Source organism: Sciurus carolinensis, chromosome 16 (assembly GCF_902686445.1).
Source record: "Sciurus carolinensis chromosome 16, mSciCar1.2, whole genome shotgun sequence".
Lineage (NCBI taxonomy): Eukaryota > Metazoa > Chordata > Mammalia > Rodentia > Sciuridae > Sciurus > Sciurus carolinensis.
The window spans coordinates 25,532,320-25,549,999 of record NC_062228.1 but is presented as its reverse complement, the minus strand read 5'-3'; the positions used below and the strand labels follow the sequence as shown (position 1 = coordinate 25,549,999).

The window sequence follows — 17,680 nt, the reverse complement described above, 5'->3', positions numbered from 1 at the left end:
TAATGATTACAGGAGATATTTAAATCCTCCCCACATCCTCCACCTCGTACTCCCTTTCTCTTCTGTGGCTGGACACTTAACTGTGGCCAGAAATTTGCTGTGTTTGGGGAATTATTAGGTGTTTCCTCTTGAGAAACTGATAGAAGGCACTTCCTTGGAGTGAACCAAAAACTTGACTTTCTCTTTTTTTTTTTTTTTTTTGTCCAGCAAAGTACCTAGTTCCTTAAGAGAACTGTTTACATAACACAGTTCATGTGTACTGGAATAATGGCTAAAGAGAAAAGTACATCTGTAGAATTACACACTGAGTTGCAGAATCCCGAGGGAAGTTGACACTATGACAGGGAAACGTGGAAGTTTGGTACAAAATACAAGGGCTGGAAAACAAGTTCGAAGGCTTAAATGCTGCCAAGTATGTGGACCAGGTACTGTTCTACATGATGCATTTGACAGTCTGAATTTACAGTGAACAAAAGAGACTCATGATTCCCCTCCAGATGGAATTTACATTCTATTACTAAAAACTGGGATTTGACAACCATAATACTTGCTTACTAGTCAGTTAAGAGACTAGATTTCTGCTGCCGGAGGGAATGCCAGGACAATTTTTTTTTTTCTAGAAATTGAAGCTTCATAAAGCATGTGTACAAATCCAGCCAGAATTAATGCTGTTCCAAACCCTCACAAGATTCACAGTATAGATAGGGGAAGATTCTAAAATGAAGGAGGTTTTCCCACTGACTTTCCAATCATCTTATATTGAGACTGTTCAAAATGCTGGGGTATTTTTGTTTTTGTTTTTGTTTTCTAGTAAAATTTCTGGGCTCCAGGAATAGAAGCTATCGAATCAAATTTTACCAAACCTAGGGATACCCTCAAGAACTTGAGAAAATGCCTAAATATTTTAAATCGCAGCTATTCTAAATGAAGCAAATTCATTACTCTGCCCTACCTACATATTGTAAGTTCAGGCATAAATATATAGCCAGTATTTGATAAGCTCCTTCATTTCTCTAAAAAAGAATTAGGGAACAGTGTTTTCCCCCCAAATAGCCTATGCCCCCCAATCAAAGCATCAGTTAGTATAAATATTTAAGGATATACTTAAGCTTTGCAAGCCATTATTCTATGATCATCATAGGTTGCCAACATGTCTGATGCAACCTGTAGTCTCAAACCCAAGTGAGGATGGTGATGATGTTGTGATGACATTCTCACATGGCACGCGTGGAGGATTGATAGAGAAGGGTTTCAGCTTTCAAGCAGGATTTCTCAGTAAGTTTCACTGTACTGAGTAGGCCTTGTGTAAAGAATAAAGTTAGCTTGAACCTCAAGCCTACAATTACTTTATCACCTAGTGGAGAAGAGGTAGATGTCAATCAAAGCAGTTCATTCTCCACTGATTGTTTCCAATACTTTGATGGAGAAAGTCTATATCTAAGAATTTCGTTCAGCACTGACCGTGGTGTCCCTTCAACTCAAAGATGATTAGAGTCATTTTATAAGTCTACATCAAACTGATTAATGTTCTAAGAGGAATGTGTCAACTTATGGGGTTACTCAAATAACTTTATCCAAAGATCTGCCCCAATCTTACGAGGCTATGTCAAGAAAGAGACCAGGACAAATAACTGGACTATTTGCAAATAGTAAAATTGCAGATGCCAACAATATATTTAACATTTCTGCTTGCAGTGCACTTCTCTTGCCACTTTTTAAAAACCTTTTTACTTTTTTTTTTTTTTTTGCTTTTACTGCTGTGTTAAAGGAAAATGACTTTTCATTTTTGTCTTTGACCCCATTTTTTAGAAATTAAAGTATTGAATATAGCTAACATATTGAGATTGTTCCATCCTCCCTATATTCAGAAGAAAAAAGAAAAAGATCTAGCAGTTTTTCATTTGGCATTATCTGCTAATAAGATTGGAGACTCCAATAGTGGCCTTTGTTCTCTCAGTTTCTCATAATGTTTAGAAATATGCTGGATGCTTTCTATGCCTGTTAGCATCTCTGTTGCTCTATCTTGCACACTTGCATGATAGCTTTACTGGGCCCAAGGTTAGAGTAGTAACTTTTCTTTAATGAAGTTAAGTATTTCAGAAGGGAGTTTTGAGCGGCTAGTACTTACTTTTAGCTAAAACTAAAAATGAATAAATAATAAAAAAGATGGTTTACAAGCATTCTGAGCATCATGATGCCATTACACATGGACCCACTGCAAAAATATTAATAAACAAAAACAAAGAGTTTCCTATTACTTATATGTATTTGAATCAATGTATCATTTTAAATTTTCTTATAAGAATGCAAAATATTCTGTATTTATCTACTTTTCTAATTATACATACAAAGATGGTTTTGGGGGTTAAAATGCAGTTGGAAGAAAGTAGTGATGCCTTGAAGCACCCGTATGCATCTGTGTTTCCATTCATATATAGTCGAGCCATTTCATATGCACATCTGGGAATAAATCATTAGTGTCCCTTTTACTGTCACTGAGATAGCAGGGTGCACTGCACTGATTTCAGTCAGCTCTGCTAATCGTTTATCTTGAATAATCTGAATGTGTCCCTTCCATTCACAGAGAATCAGTCTGTTTGTATTAATATTTTGCCCCTTCTTTAACAAGTAGAGGGTGATTTACAGTTCAATTTTCTAGGGGATGTAATGAACTTATTACACCATAATGTGGAGGGGAAAAAATTATGCGTTTTCCTTATGTCAAGAATGGTAGCTAAGATCAGACAAACTCTCCCACTGTGAACAACCACAAAGTGAGAGGAGAAAACAACTATTGGAAAGCAGCTTGTACTCAAGGAACCAAGATACTGGAGAGAAAGGAAACAAATTGAAGTGACTCCTAAATTTAGCACTGTTTATTCCCTTCAGAATGTTTTGCATTAGATGTAAATTAGATGTAGAATTAAAACACATAACAACAGTGACACGATAAAAGGAAGGGTGTAAGAAACTGTCATAAACAATTAATGCATTGCAAACATGGTTGGTCGTGTCACACATAAAAAGGTTTGATGTTATTACTTGAAATCATACTGTAAGAAGTGAAGGACACCAATAAATATTGTGCTTAATATTATTACTGAAGTGATATTAATGGGAGACTATACAGTAGGGTAATTGGGGGAAAGAGAATAATTAAAGAAGAAGACAAAAAGGAGGAAACATTAGGAAAAACTGATAAATTTTTTAAAAAATGAAACAATAAGAAATTTAAACTCAAATATATATGTGATCATATCAACCATAAATAGGTTACATACTTAAAATAATTTACATAAATTGTAAGACTAGCTCATAAAAATCAACCTTTATGCAAATCACATTTTATAAAGGATAAAACCTAACTATAAGAATACATAAACATTAAGAACATTTAAAAAATATATTTATATGCAAATTTAAGTAGTTCAGCTGTAAACTAAGAAAGATTACCAAAAAACAAGAAAAATTTCATATTGATAAATGACTGAGCAACATACAAAAATCCAACTCAATTGATATGCATCTGCTAATATATTTGTCAAACACAGTAAAAAAAAAAAAATGACAAAATCAAAGGAAGCCTTAGCCAAGTCAAACTGCAGATGAACATGTCAACCCACAACTCTCCACTAATATAAAAAGACAAAAAAATTCTAAAGATAGACAACATTTGAATGTCATGATTAATGTACATATTTAATTGAAAGATATAAATCAAATGCACTAAAGTTATAGCACAAACATTCTTACCAAGCATATTTAAAACATTTACTCAAAATGCTCAAAATGTGGGCCATAAGGCAAGTCTTAACAAGTAGAAATATGTTGTAAACATGAATAACAAAAGTAGATTATTCTTAAGTTTGCAAATTAAGCTATGTGCTTCTAAATAAACCGTGGGAAACTGAGTGAAGTAATAAAGGAAATTAGCACATTTAGAAAATGAATGGTAGTGAAAGAAAATGTGGGAGAAACAGTGAACATAGTGCCTGTGGAGAAATGAACCTGTGGTTTTGATGTGATAGAGGGAAAATGGCAAAGATCCATCATCTAAGCATCCACTTCAAAACGGTCAGCCGTGAACAGAAAATTGAAATTAAAAAAAACAGTAGAAAGGCATAAAAAAAAGACTCATAATCATGAAATTATGTACAGCAATGAAATTCAACAAAATATACTTCTGTTTACCCACAAAAATGAATGAAGCGAAGAAAATCTTGCAAGAAATATATGAAAGGTATAAATTACCAGTATCAAAAATGAAGAAGGGGCATCCTTATTATTTCTATAGATATTAAAAAGATAATAATTGGAATTATCATTCCATTAACTTTATGTCAATAGTTTTCAAAATGAAAAAGCTAACAAGTGCAAAAACATCTTTGTAAGAAGTCATAAATAAGAAAAAGATTAAGTTACATATATAACTTTGTTGAACAAATCGAATCCATGATTACCAACTCTTAATACATAAATTCTGATGCTTAAATGGACTCACTGATATAAACTTTATCAAAGAAAAATAAAAGAAGGAACATTATCCACTTCATAACTTGAAAGCAGTGTAATATTGATATTAAAACCTGATAATAAATGGTACAGTAAAGAGAATTTATAGTCTGTACCTCAGATTAAAATTTGTAGGAAACATATTAGCAAATCACAATCACTAATATTTAAGAATAGTATTGCAGTCAAAGACTACAGGTACAAATTTTAACACTTGGAAAATCACATAATGCAAATTAAAAATTGGGAAATCAGAAATACATATCTAATCAATTTTAATAACCGTTATATGTTCATCTCAGGTTCAGGATAAAAACTTTGCACAGAAGAAGTAGAAGGGAACTTAATCTGATAAAGGGTAGCTACAAAAAATATAGAAAATATTAGAGGTAACAGTGAAATATTAAAATATTTCTCCTGGGCTGGGAAGATAGCTCAGTCAGTAGAGTGCTTGCCGTGCAAACACGAGGCCTTGGGTTCGATCTCCAGCACCGCAAAAAAAAAAAAAAAAAAAAAATATTTCTCCTAAGATTGAAAGTAAGTTAAGGGTATCTGCCATTACTATTCTTATCTCATTATACTCAAAGTTTTAGTCAATATGATAAGGTACAAGGAAAAAATAAAGGTATAAATATTATAAAGGGGGAAAATAAAGTTGTCACTACTCACAGACAACATGATTGAGCACATAAATAATGAAAAAGCATCTACAGTTACAAATTATAAGTAAAGTTTGCATGATTGTTGAAGTTATTTTAAAATAATTACATTTTTTACTTTCCAGCAATACCCAGAAGATAAAATAAAAAATACTACTTACAATTACAAGAAGTTTTAAATCACATAGTAACAAAATCTAAAGCAATACCTCTAAACAGAAAGCTCCAAGATATTACTGAGAGAAAAGTGAAGACAATCAAAATAAATGAAAGATTATGCAAAGTTTATGGTTTGGAAAATTCACATGTAAAAGAGTCAATTCTCTTTAAACTGATCTGCAGGTTCAAAGCAATATCAACCAATTTTTAGGGTGCAAATGATACTAAATTCCAAATAAAAAATTAAAAGCCAAAATAATGAGGACATATGTACAAAAATAAACAAAATTAACTTGTTGTTCAGGCTTCCCTGGATTCATATTTCAGCTTTATCACTTTCTAATTTGGAGTAAATATGGGCAAAATGATAAAGTCCATATAATACCCTTCTGTGGCCTCATTGGATGCTTAAGAATCAATACTTCTTTGAATATAGTATATAATTTAAATACATTGATTTCAATTCTTATCATAACCTAAAAATCACGTGTGCCTGTATATACAGATATATTATATATATATATATAAAATTATAATATGTATTATATATATAAAATATATATATATATATATAATCTTCATGGTAATCCAGCAAATCTGAGAGAATGTACAACAGATCACACACTACCTGTTGGGTTATTTACAATATTAGCTTTCTTTCATAATAAAGGCATGATGTTGCAAACTGGTATTGATTGAGCATTTAAACTGAACGTTAGATAAGTGTATACTTTAATCACTCTGAAATTCTTGACTCTTCCTAATTAACATTCTAATATCTAAGAAATTTAAATAGAATTGCATTGTAAAACAACTTTGAGAAATTCTTTCCCAATAATCTTGAATCAATCCTATCTGAAATAATTAGTGGGAAAAAAACCAGGGGATTTAGTAATAGAAGCTTAATGAAATTTAATTGGCACAATAGAATTATAGATGTTTGCAGGGAAGACTTGGGTTGATAAAGGGACATAGGGAATAAAAAACTCCTTACACAATGTTATTTCCTTGACTGTTGTACTGTACCAAAAGGAGAGATGTGTAAGTTAGATAGAAGCATGTATTTAGAACTCTGAAAGGAAAGAGTCAGTATTTCCCAATCACAAATTCAGCAAAAGTAATACACAATACAATAGGACAGCAGACTAAGTTGAAACCCATGCCAGTCAAAGACAAGAATGCACATATACTCATGACCAAAACAAAAGAAAAAGATGATATGTGTATGCACAATATGGGCAATGGAGGAAAATTAATTTGTAAGCATTCTTAAGGAATTAAAAGTAGGAAATATTATATAGCACGTTTAAAGAAAAATGTAGAGTGAGCATTCTTGTTTATTAGTATTAATTGTTCATTTATCACTTCTTTTCTCATTACCTTTATTTAGAACGTGATGGTTAAAATTGTGCATTTAGGAAGTATCAAATATCTAAGAAGTTGTTATAAAAGCAGGCCTCAGTGCAGTGATTTTGAATCTTTTCCCTGCTGGATCCTTATTTTACAACCATGATTGGGCCTGCCTGGGTTTTCAGGATCTCACCTCTTAAGAACAGGAAGGATATTGAAGACTCATTGAAGATAGGTAGGAAAAAGGTACAGGGGATGTACCCAGGAGCCATAGAGGACACTAAAAAATAAGAAAACTGACCTACACCTTTCCCCCCCAATTAGAGTTCATTTAAAAACAGTGTAGCCAAACAGAATGTTTTTCAGCAGTCAGAAAAAAAAAAAAAAAATGAACAAAGGGCTTGAACCAAATTCACAATCTAAGTCATTTTCTCCAGAGTTTAAGGTACTTTCAAATATGCCTAAGTCCTTAGTTTCCTAGTGGGAAAAAGTATTTCCCTCTTTTTGAGATAGCTACTTCTTGCTTCATAGAAAAGCTATGCCTAATAAGTTTTGTTCATTACGCGCTAAAACCCCCAGTTGATTAAAGTTCTAATTTAATTCAAAACTACTCTAGATATGACTGAGATTTCATAGAGAACAGCAGAGTGACTCCTTTGCATTCTCTCTGGCTTGCTAGAGGTTTTACAATCATATAATCAAGAATTATTAAAATTCTGGTGGTCACCTGCACCCTCTATGTACACTAGAGGGCAGAAATTTCTTGATAGCTATTTGAGGGGATCAAAAGGCTGTTTGAATCAGTGTATCTGGTGCAGTTGCCATGGTAGAGACAGAGTTATGCATAACAATAATACTGTACAGAGAAAAACATATCAAAAATATCCCCAGTAGCATTTCTACCCTGCTAGGATCTGTGAGTTAATTGCATTCTAACCTATTCCTGAGCTAACTAATAATCTACAGGTTGGTAAACTATCACCAACGATTTAGAAATTATTGCAGCACGTATGAGTAACATGTATCTCAAAAAGTCTTATCTTTAGTCCCTGGAGACCTTAAACCTACTTCTTAAATTATTTTTCAAGATCTTCTTTTAAATTCCAGTCAGTTTTATTTTAAACTTCCTAAGTTGTATCTCTCCTATCACATATTCAGTTCACATTCTCCTATTTTATAAACTTCCCTTGCTTCTCTCATCCCCTATTCAATTATAAATTCTCTTATTTTGCATTCCCCCATTGACTGTAATTTACTGCTCCTGGCTTCCACCCTTCTACTTGTACAAGGCTCAAGAATTATTTATTAAGCCCCACCAGTATATCTAAATTTGTCAAATCATTTTTTCTCTCTTGTAGTCTAAAAAGGCGAGGCTGTTTATTTCAGTCGATGCCTGCAAAAACAGCAGCTCATGGAAAACAGTTAGAAGCAAATTCCCAAGTAACTTACACTTGGCAGTATTCCATTACCTTTGATTATAAAAGGGCAAAATTAATGGGCGATTCATGAGGCTATGTGACAGAGAGGTGACAGGAAGTCACTAAGCCTCAAATGATGGAGCCTGAGATCTTGTTTACACAGGTGCCTTTTTCCGTCATCATATATGAAAACAGTCTGATTCTGTGACCAGTTGAGATGGGTTTTTCCTTCCAGACCACTTTGTCACATCTCCTGTGTTTAGAAAATTAATCTTTAATGAATGCTAATCAAGTTTCTAATTATAATATCTTTATATTTAATGTTTGTGTATCAGATGAAAGGCAAACATTTTGGGGCCAGTCACAAAGGACATGAATAATTTCCTTAGAAGCTTATCTAATTAATTTTATTACTCTACAATATCTTTAAAATTTGAACTGCTATCGTTTCATTAATTGAGATAAAAGTGAATCTTCACTATTTAAATATAACACTGTGCTGAAAATATATGTTGTCATTTCAATCATGTGTATTCTTCTAATATAGATAAAGATTACATGTTTGGGGGATGTTTTCAGAATATGGAATGATCGTTTCTGGTCGTGTGATTTATTTCACTTTATTGTTTTTCTCCTTGTTTTGTCAGTTTCAAGGAATACTCATAGTAAATTTCTGAGATATTTATGTACCTATAATAAACAGTCATATAATGAAGGAAACAAAACCCAAGTAAAACATGACTTCACTTCCAATCTGCCTTATGCTAATATTTAAAGTCATAAATCTGATCAGGAAATGCTTCAATGACTCACTAGTGATCACGGGGCATATACCATCTGATTTGGCATCAACTTTCTCTCTTGCCATCACTACAGGCCTTATCTCTGGGTATGGCCATTATGGGACATATAGGGTTTTGGTAATGGTATGGTCTCTGGGCTTCTAGGCTTTGCCATATGCTTCTGTCTCTAACCTAGAAATATTAACTACCTTCCTTTACCTCAACTACTCTTAGTCTTTATTGAAGGCAAATTTAAAGGTCATTCCCTAAACGAATAAATGACAAACAGATGAGGATCTAAACCATTACAATATGTTCTCTCCTACAGTAATGTGGACTATTTGATTATTGGAGATTTGTCTCAATAACTTGGAATATGGAGGTAATTATTTATTGAATAACTAAATAGCAGAATGATGAAAGAATAAATGAATGAAGGACAAAAGAGTTTTATCAGAATTCTAAGGAGAGAATAACTGGTTACTTGAACTCCTTAAGCTTATATGATCTAGTGAAGAATGAATTCAAAGTCTGCACAACTAAATTTCATTTACCTCTGTTTTTTTTTGGACAAGTCTGTTTCTGATGGTATCATTCTAACTCACCACAGGAAGACAGAGTAGAGTGGGTTGAATGGAGGTCCATCCAAAGGCATGTCTAGTTCCAAACCCCAAAAGCTGCTACTATCATATTGGGAAAAAAGTCTTCCCATGGGGTAATTAAGTTAAGGATCTGAAGATGATATCTTCCTAGACTATTTGGGTATTAACCTAATTGAATAGCAAATGTGTACTATATAACTTACCAACACTCATGAAGTTCACTAGAATGGAGGGAGGGAGAGAGGGAAACAATGATTAGTGCTCATACTAACTTTAAAATAAAAGTTTTCTAGAGAGGTAAGTTTTTTTTATTTTACTGTAATTATACATAGTAATAGGAATAATTATGATGCATTCATACATGCACATATTTTATCAATCTCATTCCCCAGTACCTTCCTTTTCCCTCCCCTCCTCTTTCCTCATGACCTGCCTGCTCTATTCTGTTGGTCTCCTTTTACTTATTATTATCATCTTGATTATTATTATTATTTTAATTAGTACATTATAATTATATATATAGGTAGGGTTCGTTGTGGCATATTCATACGTGGACATAGGATAATTGGGCAGATTTCATTCCTTAGTATTTCTGCATGCTTTCTCCTCCTTCCTCTTGCTTAATCCATTTCCTCTGCTCTATTGATCTCCAAGAAGGTAGGTTTTCAATGGGCCTTAAAGAAAGGGTGATCCTAGAGAATCAGAAGGACCTGCCACTCACAAGTAGGCACAGTCATGGTCCAGTATGAACAGAACTAGTGACAATCCAAAGTCTGCAAAATGGCCCTACAGGGAGAGTAGGAGGTCAAAACAGAAAACAAAACTCTGACCCTGTCCCTGGAGTTATACTCAAGCTCAGCCTAGCATCCTTGAAATACAAAAAGTAAAAAGTAAAATTTACTCCCCCCTGACAAAAAGTTAACAAGTCAGTATCATTAAGGTTGTAATGTTCTGTATAAAAGGAACAATTCCAAGTCCATCTACTTCATTTCTAGCTCTAACTTATTTTGAACTATATCCTTAGTATTCATTTTAGGGCTTATCTGAAATTTATCAGAATTGGCTTCCTGTCTATGCTATCTGAACTCAAGTATTTTATAAAATATGCTCCTCCTATACAGCTCTACTGCCTTTCCTCCCTTTTTTGAGATTCCAATGTTCATGTGTGTTACAAATCCAAATTAAATTGTTATAATTATTTTGATATAGAACTATATTTCTTTTATAGAATATGGAAGAAGTAGGAAAACACTATATATATTGCTTTCTCTCCTGTTTACTTATTATTTCTGGTTTCTCCTGTGATTTTGAATTACCACCTGTCATCATTTCCTAAGTCCAATAGACTTTGTATCTACCCACCACATTTTCACTGTTATTGGCAAATATGTCTCTATATTGTAAGCCCACAATATTATTTATAGTCATCCCTCAGTATCCATGGGGTATTGGTCCCAGAACTCCCCTTGGATAGCAAAATCCACATATGCTCAAGTCCCTTATATAAAATGTTGTAATGTTATTTATAACATATGCACATCCTCTGATATACTTTAAACCATCTCTAGACTATTTATAATATGCAGTACAATATAAATACTGTGTAAATCTTTGTTATACTATGTTGTTAGGGAATAAAAAGAAGAAAAAGGTAGTCTACCATGTTCAGTACAGAAGTTAATTTCTTTTTTCCAAATACATTTCAATCCAAGGTTGGTTAAATCTGTAGATATAGAACACTCATATATGGAGAGTCAACTGTGTGTGTGTATGTGTGTGTGTGTGTGTGTGTGTGTGTGTGCATTCATGCATGTATGTAGTTTAACATAATTGCTTTTAAAAACAATTGAGGAAAGAAATGTACATGTATACAATATTTTATAATTGCATAATTATCCTTAATGTTTCTTTTTAATTTTGTTTCATCTGGATTTGAATTGCTTTTTGAGGCCCATTTTCAACTGAAGAATAATAAAAAGTTTTTTTTTTACCATTTCTTATGGGGTGTACACTTGTAATAGATTTTCTAAATTTTTGGTCACTTGGGAATTATTCTATCTTTCCTTCATTTTTGAAAGGTAGTTTTAATGGATGTAGCCAGAAATTTTCTTTGACTATTTCCAAAGTATTATCTCTGTGTCTTCTAACCTTCATCACTTCCGATGAGAAACCAACTGCTGGTTTTACTGGGGTTTTCTTATGATGAGTTTTCACTCATTTGTTTTATTTTACCTAGATTCTTGCAGCTTTCAAAATGTTCTCCGTGTCTTTTAGCATTTTAACATGATGCACCTGCAAATCTCTTTGTGTTTATTCTACTTGGAATTTGTTGGAAGAATTTCAGGATATGTAGAATGGAGTTGTTCCATAAATTTGGGGAGTTTTCAGCCATTATTTGTTGGAATATGTTTTCCTTTCCATTCTCTCTCCTATTGTTCCTATTATGCACTTATAAGGCCACTTAATATTGTTCCACATTTCTCTGAGGAGATTTTTATTTTTCTTCATTCTGTCTTTCCCCTCTTTCTTGGGATTGCATAATCTCTATTCATCTATATCCGGGTTTACTGATTAATTCTCTATTGTGCCAATTCAAATATACTTTTAAGTCCCTCTAAGAAATTTTTCATTTCAGTAATGGTACATTTCAACTACAGAATTTTTATTTGCTTTTTTAAAAATTTCATCTTTATTATGATATTTTCTGCTTGATGTGAATTATCACCACACCTTCTTCTATGTCTTTAACCATGACTTACTTAAATTCTTTGAACATATGTATAATGTTCTCTTGGAATGCTCAGTCAGATTGGACATATGCTCCATCTCACATGTGATTTGTTTTCCCTTCTTTTAATTTTTTCATATGAATTAAACTTTCCTATTTGATTATGTGTTTGCTTGCATGCTTGGAAGCAACAAGCTAGACATTCTGGAGAATGTAGGTTCGAGAGCATATTGGGCTTAGGAAATGATGATATGTGGTAAGTCAAACGGACATTCTAGAGAATAAAGCTTGGCGACTCTAGTTATTGTCCCCCCTCTCCTGGGTGTGGTATTATCATTGGTTGCTTATTTTTTTAGTGACTTTCTAAGCTTACTTTAATGAAATATGTTTCCTGCAGCACTGTGAGCCCCCTGTCTTTCTGGAGATGCAGTTCTGAGTGGTTCCTCAAATAACCGGAAAAACAGTGGCATTGGCATGGTTGCTCTTACTTTCTCTATCCCAGAACACATCTTGCTATTAACCTTCACTTATTACCAGCTGATCGTACTATTGTTTTCAACAATGCCCTGAGGAATAATTTTCTCAGCAAAATGATCCATTCATATCTAGGTGCTTTTGAAGGAGCGGTTCCCTAGGAACTATTTAAGATTTTTTTTATTATTCCTAGATCCTATGCTCAATTTTTCCCCTGATTCTCTTCAGTAACTCGGCAGCCTATAATCTGTACCTCCAATTAATTTACCAAATTTACCAATATTTCCCCTTTTGCTTTGCATAGCCAAATTCACTGTTTTGTGCTCATCCTTAGGTTTGAACTTTACATTCATTTCTACATGAAGTTAGTGCCTTCCCAAGAGATTTAGAGCTCTTGGCTTTAGAACTTTCCTCTCTTTTCCACTCTCAGGAAAAATCTCCATTCTGTGACTCTAGAACATCTTTCCAAGCAATATCTTATGTAGTAGTCAATTTGTTGTGACTATAATGAAATAACTAAAGCAGGCCAACTTTATAGAGAAAAGACCTCTATTTTGGCTCATGGTTTTGGAGGAGCAAATTTGAGGGTCCTCATCTGATGATGGTCTTGTTGACAGAGTTTTGAGCCAGCCCAGAGCCTCGTAAGGAAACATACGAGTGTTTATGTGCATGCTTATCTGTCTGATCTCTCTCTCTCTTTTAAAGCCAACAGGATTCAGACATGAAAACTCCTTCTCAATATCATTATCTATCTTAATTAACCTTCTGAGGACCCAAGTTATCAACATAATAGATTAATTTTCCATCCTCTTAGCATCTCACAATGGGGATTAAATTTCCACCCATGAAATCTTGGGAGTCACTGGAACCATATACAAACCATAGCACCCTGCTTTAGGTGCTCACTTTTTGGGGGAAGAAAAGTGGTAGCCTGGTTTTTCTTGTCTCACCTCTATCAGCATAAAAGGCTTCCTCTCATAAGCCATAACAAGGGTGATCGGGACCCAGTTATTCTTCATGACAACTTGTCCAAGACAGGGTTTCTAACCCATGAGTGGGCACTTGTTGGCAGCCAAGGCAAGTTCCCACATCTCCACTACAATTGCCCAGAATTTATAAATGATAATGTCCTATCCCTGTGGGTAGATAGCCCTGCAACTAATGTCTGGGGGAGAAGGTGCACTTTGTGCTTGATTGAACTGCTCTGCATTTGAATTTTCCATCTTGGTCAACCATGAGTGTGGAAGGAGCCAACATAGAGTTCCAGAGACTCCTTTACTGAGTTTTAGTATATTTTTTAAACATAAAGTTTGTTTTATTTGCTCTTCCCTTAAGCCGTTTTATATGAGACTTTACATTTCTTTAAATGCTTTCCAGCAGTTCTTCTAGGGACTGGGTGTGTGGAGTTTCTCATAGTCATGTCCTAAGTCTAAATGAACAAAAGCAAAACAAAAAAGAAAACAAAATTAATTCAAACAAATACAAGCAAATGAAAGTGAATTGTATGTTTAAGAGTCTTTTGGGAAGAGATGCAACAACATAAACTAAATCTTCAGGGGTAGCAATTGTTGCTGTGAATCACAGTTCTATTACTCTTAGATCCACCAAAGATCTAGAGACAGGGTAGTGGAGGAAAACAGTCTTATTCAAAGCAGACCCTGAGGAAGATAGAGGAGAACTTTTCTATCTCAAATCTTTATCTTTTCCAGGGCTCAGAGGATGCAAACAGCTTTAATAAGAGAAGGTGGGGAGCAAAGTAAAAAGGCAGAATATACACATATGTAGATTATGTAGAAAGAAATGAGAGGGAGGCGGGTATAAAAGACAGACATCATTACCCTATGCACATGTATGATTACACAAATGGTATGAATCTACATCGTGTACAACCATAGAAATGAAATGATATACCCCATTTGTGTGCAATGCATCAAAATGCAGTCTGTAAAAAATTAAAAGATAAATAAAAATAAATAAATAAAAAAGAATGAAATATGATTCATTGACAAAACATTCTCTGTCATTCATGATCATCCAAAATATTAGATGATAGATCTCCAAACCTATCTTGCTTCTACCTATAAAGAAAAATATGGTGATATTTTACTCTGAGCTCCTGGAATAGATAATTTCATCATATCCCAAATATATACTTTTAATGTTTAAAATTATCATATCCCAAATATATATTTTTAATGTTTAAAATTATCCCAAAATCAGCTCATGGATTTTTTTCTATCTTTTATATTTGAAATGCACAACTTACTGGTCATCTATGTCTGAGATTCTAAAATTTATTGTAACTGTGAAAGATAGAAAAGAGAAGGGAGAATAAGAACGTGGGCCCTAATATAATTGTCATTTTACCAAAATTTTATGTGTGTGTGTTTGTGTGTGAGGGAAGAAAAAGTGCGCCATCTTAATACCCTTAGACCTATCAACCATCATAGTTAACTCTGACTCAATAAGATTAACATTTTCTTCACTTCAGAAGAAATAAAATAATGTTTAAGATCAGGCTGGTGTTTCCTTGAACTTTACATTTTCAAAGTGTATATACCGATGCTTCACTTTCTGTTCTTTGCATGCAATTCATTTGATCTATCTTGATGGTTGCCTAATTATTAGTGTATTGGTTAGCTAAAACACAAAATTATTTAATAGAAAGTTCCTATAACTATTTATATATACAAGAATTGGTCTAAGATATGAAATTAGAAGATTCCACACTGTAGAAATAAATGAACAGCCAACAGTTCTTGGGATTGAATACAAAGAATTACGAAAGGACAATAATCAGTTAAAGAATTTTGAGGGGCTGAAATAGTTGTATAAGCAGAATTATGGAAGTTTAACTGCAGCTTTTCAGGGAGGTTGCAAATTATGAATGTAATGCTGAGAATATTAGTGGTGGTTCACTCCATCAGATACACTCTGTGGTATTCCAACTTCACATACTGGTCAATGTATAGCTTTCTAACAAAGCTAAAAATATTTGAGGCCACGATAGTGAATAGTTACCTGAATGTTTGCACATATATGTATGTATTTCGTAAGACAGTCATCCCTGTTGTCCTATGATACTGGTTCATGTTTAGAAGACCAAAATTACATTTCACAGTTAGGTTTTAACAGCAATTTTGATGAAAGTATATGATATTGGGAAGTGTCATTTTCTGCATCTAAACTACGGGGACTCAGTTATTTACTTCATGTCTGTTTTGTGAGGATTGAATGAGATATGCTTGTGTGAATTACTTTGCCTCCCATACACCATGGAGCTCTTGATGCTGACAAGCACAACAGAAGAGGTCGAGAATGCCTTGAATGTGCCCAGTACTATGTGAGCACTTTTATTTTCTTCTTATACAGTATTTGCAATCTGCAAATAAAGTGTTAAGTGCTTTGCCTTCAGTTTCCTTAAGAATAAAATGAGGTGATGTAATTTTCACAGGATCTTGGAGGTAGTAGGAAGCAAAGATAGAATGCCAAACTTTTTTATTTGTTTTTTTGCAAATACTACTTGTTTTCTTCCCAGGAGCTGCTATTAAGCTCGTGGCCAAGGTAGAAAGGAGATGTACATCCTTAAATACAAAGTCATGCTGTATTTAAAATGTAAACTTGGCAGAGTTTTTTGAGTAAATAAAGCATAAAAGGTTAGTTCCTTGTTTTAGAGAGGCATACATCACATTTTTGTCAGACTTTTCATTATATTAAAATTAGGGAGGTGCATGCTTCCTGAGTGAAAAATGAGTCAATTCATCAGATGTAAAATATCAAAAGAAATGGGGTGTAGCACTTGAGACATTTGATACCATCACCTTGATTTTTCAGGAACTGAGGATATGAGCCATTACTAAAGTGATAGGATTCCATGAACTATAGTATTCAGAGCAAATTAGAACCTTAGCATCCATGGGAATTAACTGAATCAAATCTTTAGTTATAGCTAGTGGGGTTAACCAGCTGTAAAATTGTGGCATGGATATGATGATTTGGTGTGTGCTTTAGAACCTACTTTTATATTTAACAAAAAAAAAATTATCTAAAGGTTTTAGTGATCTGAACTTAACCAATTGTCAAAAGAATTTTGATGCATCAAATTCAAGTCTGTTGGTTAATATTCAAAAGCCAAACATTTTTCCCTCTTGACTTGCTTATAAATATTCAGTGCCACAGAAACACAAATAAATAATTGGCTATCTCCAATGCATTCTGTATAATTTACAACAGATCAAAAGATTATTACATGGTACAGTCAGAGTTGAACTACGTTGCATTTATTATAAGTGAAAAATCATAACTTGGCCCAAGTCAGCAATATATTAATGGACCAGATCTGAGTGTGTGTATATTTATGTGTGTATGCATGTGTATGTGTGCATGTTTATGTACACATAATTTTTTAAATCTAAAGACTTAAGGATTAAGGAATACATATTGAGTACTCTGCTATGAGTGTTGACCTTAGATAAGAAGATTATTATTTCTTTATATTGATCACATTATTTACAAAAATGACAATATTAAAATTACTTGGGCTGATCTTACCCTAAAATATCCCAATGTCTTTTTAATGAAATAAAAATTTAACAAAATATGCACTTCCCCATCTTTAATTTTATTCCTTTATAATTTTAAGGACCCCTTCTCAACAAGTGATTTGGTTCTGGTTTTATGCTGAGTTTTCAGGGTTCATCTCTAATGTATGCACAGCCAAACAAAGAAATACTAGCTCAAAATGAGTTCTGTTCTGCCCAAGACAAAGATAACTCTTTGTTACATACAATATTTTTCTATTAAATAATGGGCTTTATCAACAAAATAAATCTTGCTTTATCAAGGAAACCTCTTTTAAGTTCATTCAGATATGGTCTGTTTCAAGTGATGCTCCATCAAATGGTATTTGAAATAAAAATTCATGTTTTTTTTTTATTATTTTCTAAGTAGTCAAGCACTTGCTATGTTTCCTTATTGAGTGGTTAGACTCCATAAT

General features: G+C 33.4%; 1 protein-coding gene across 1 annotated transcript in view; it reads left to right on the top strand.

Annotated features, from left to right (window-relative positions):
- LOC124966048 (cadherin-8-like) overlaps nucleotides 1–17,680 on the top strand; it is a 154,199-nt gene that overhangs the window by 69,708 nt on the left and 66,811 nt on the right.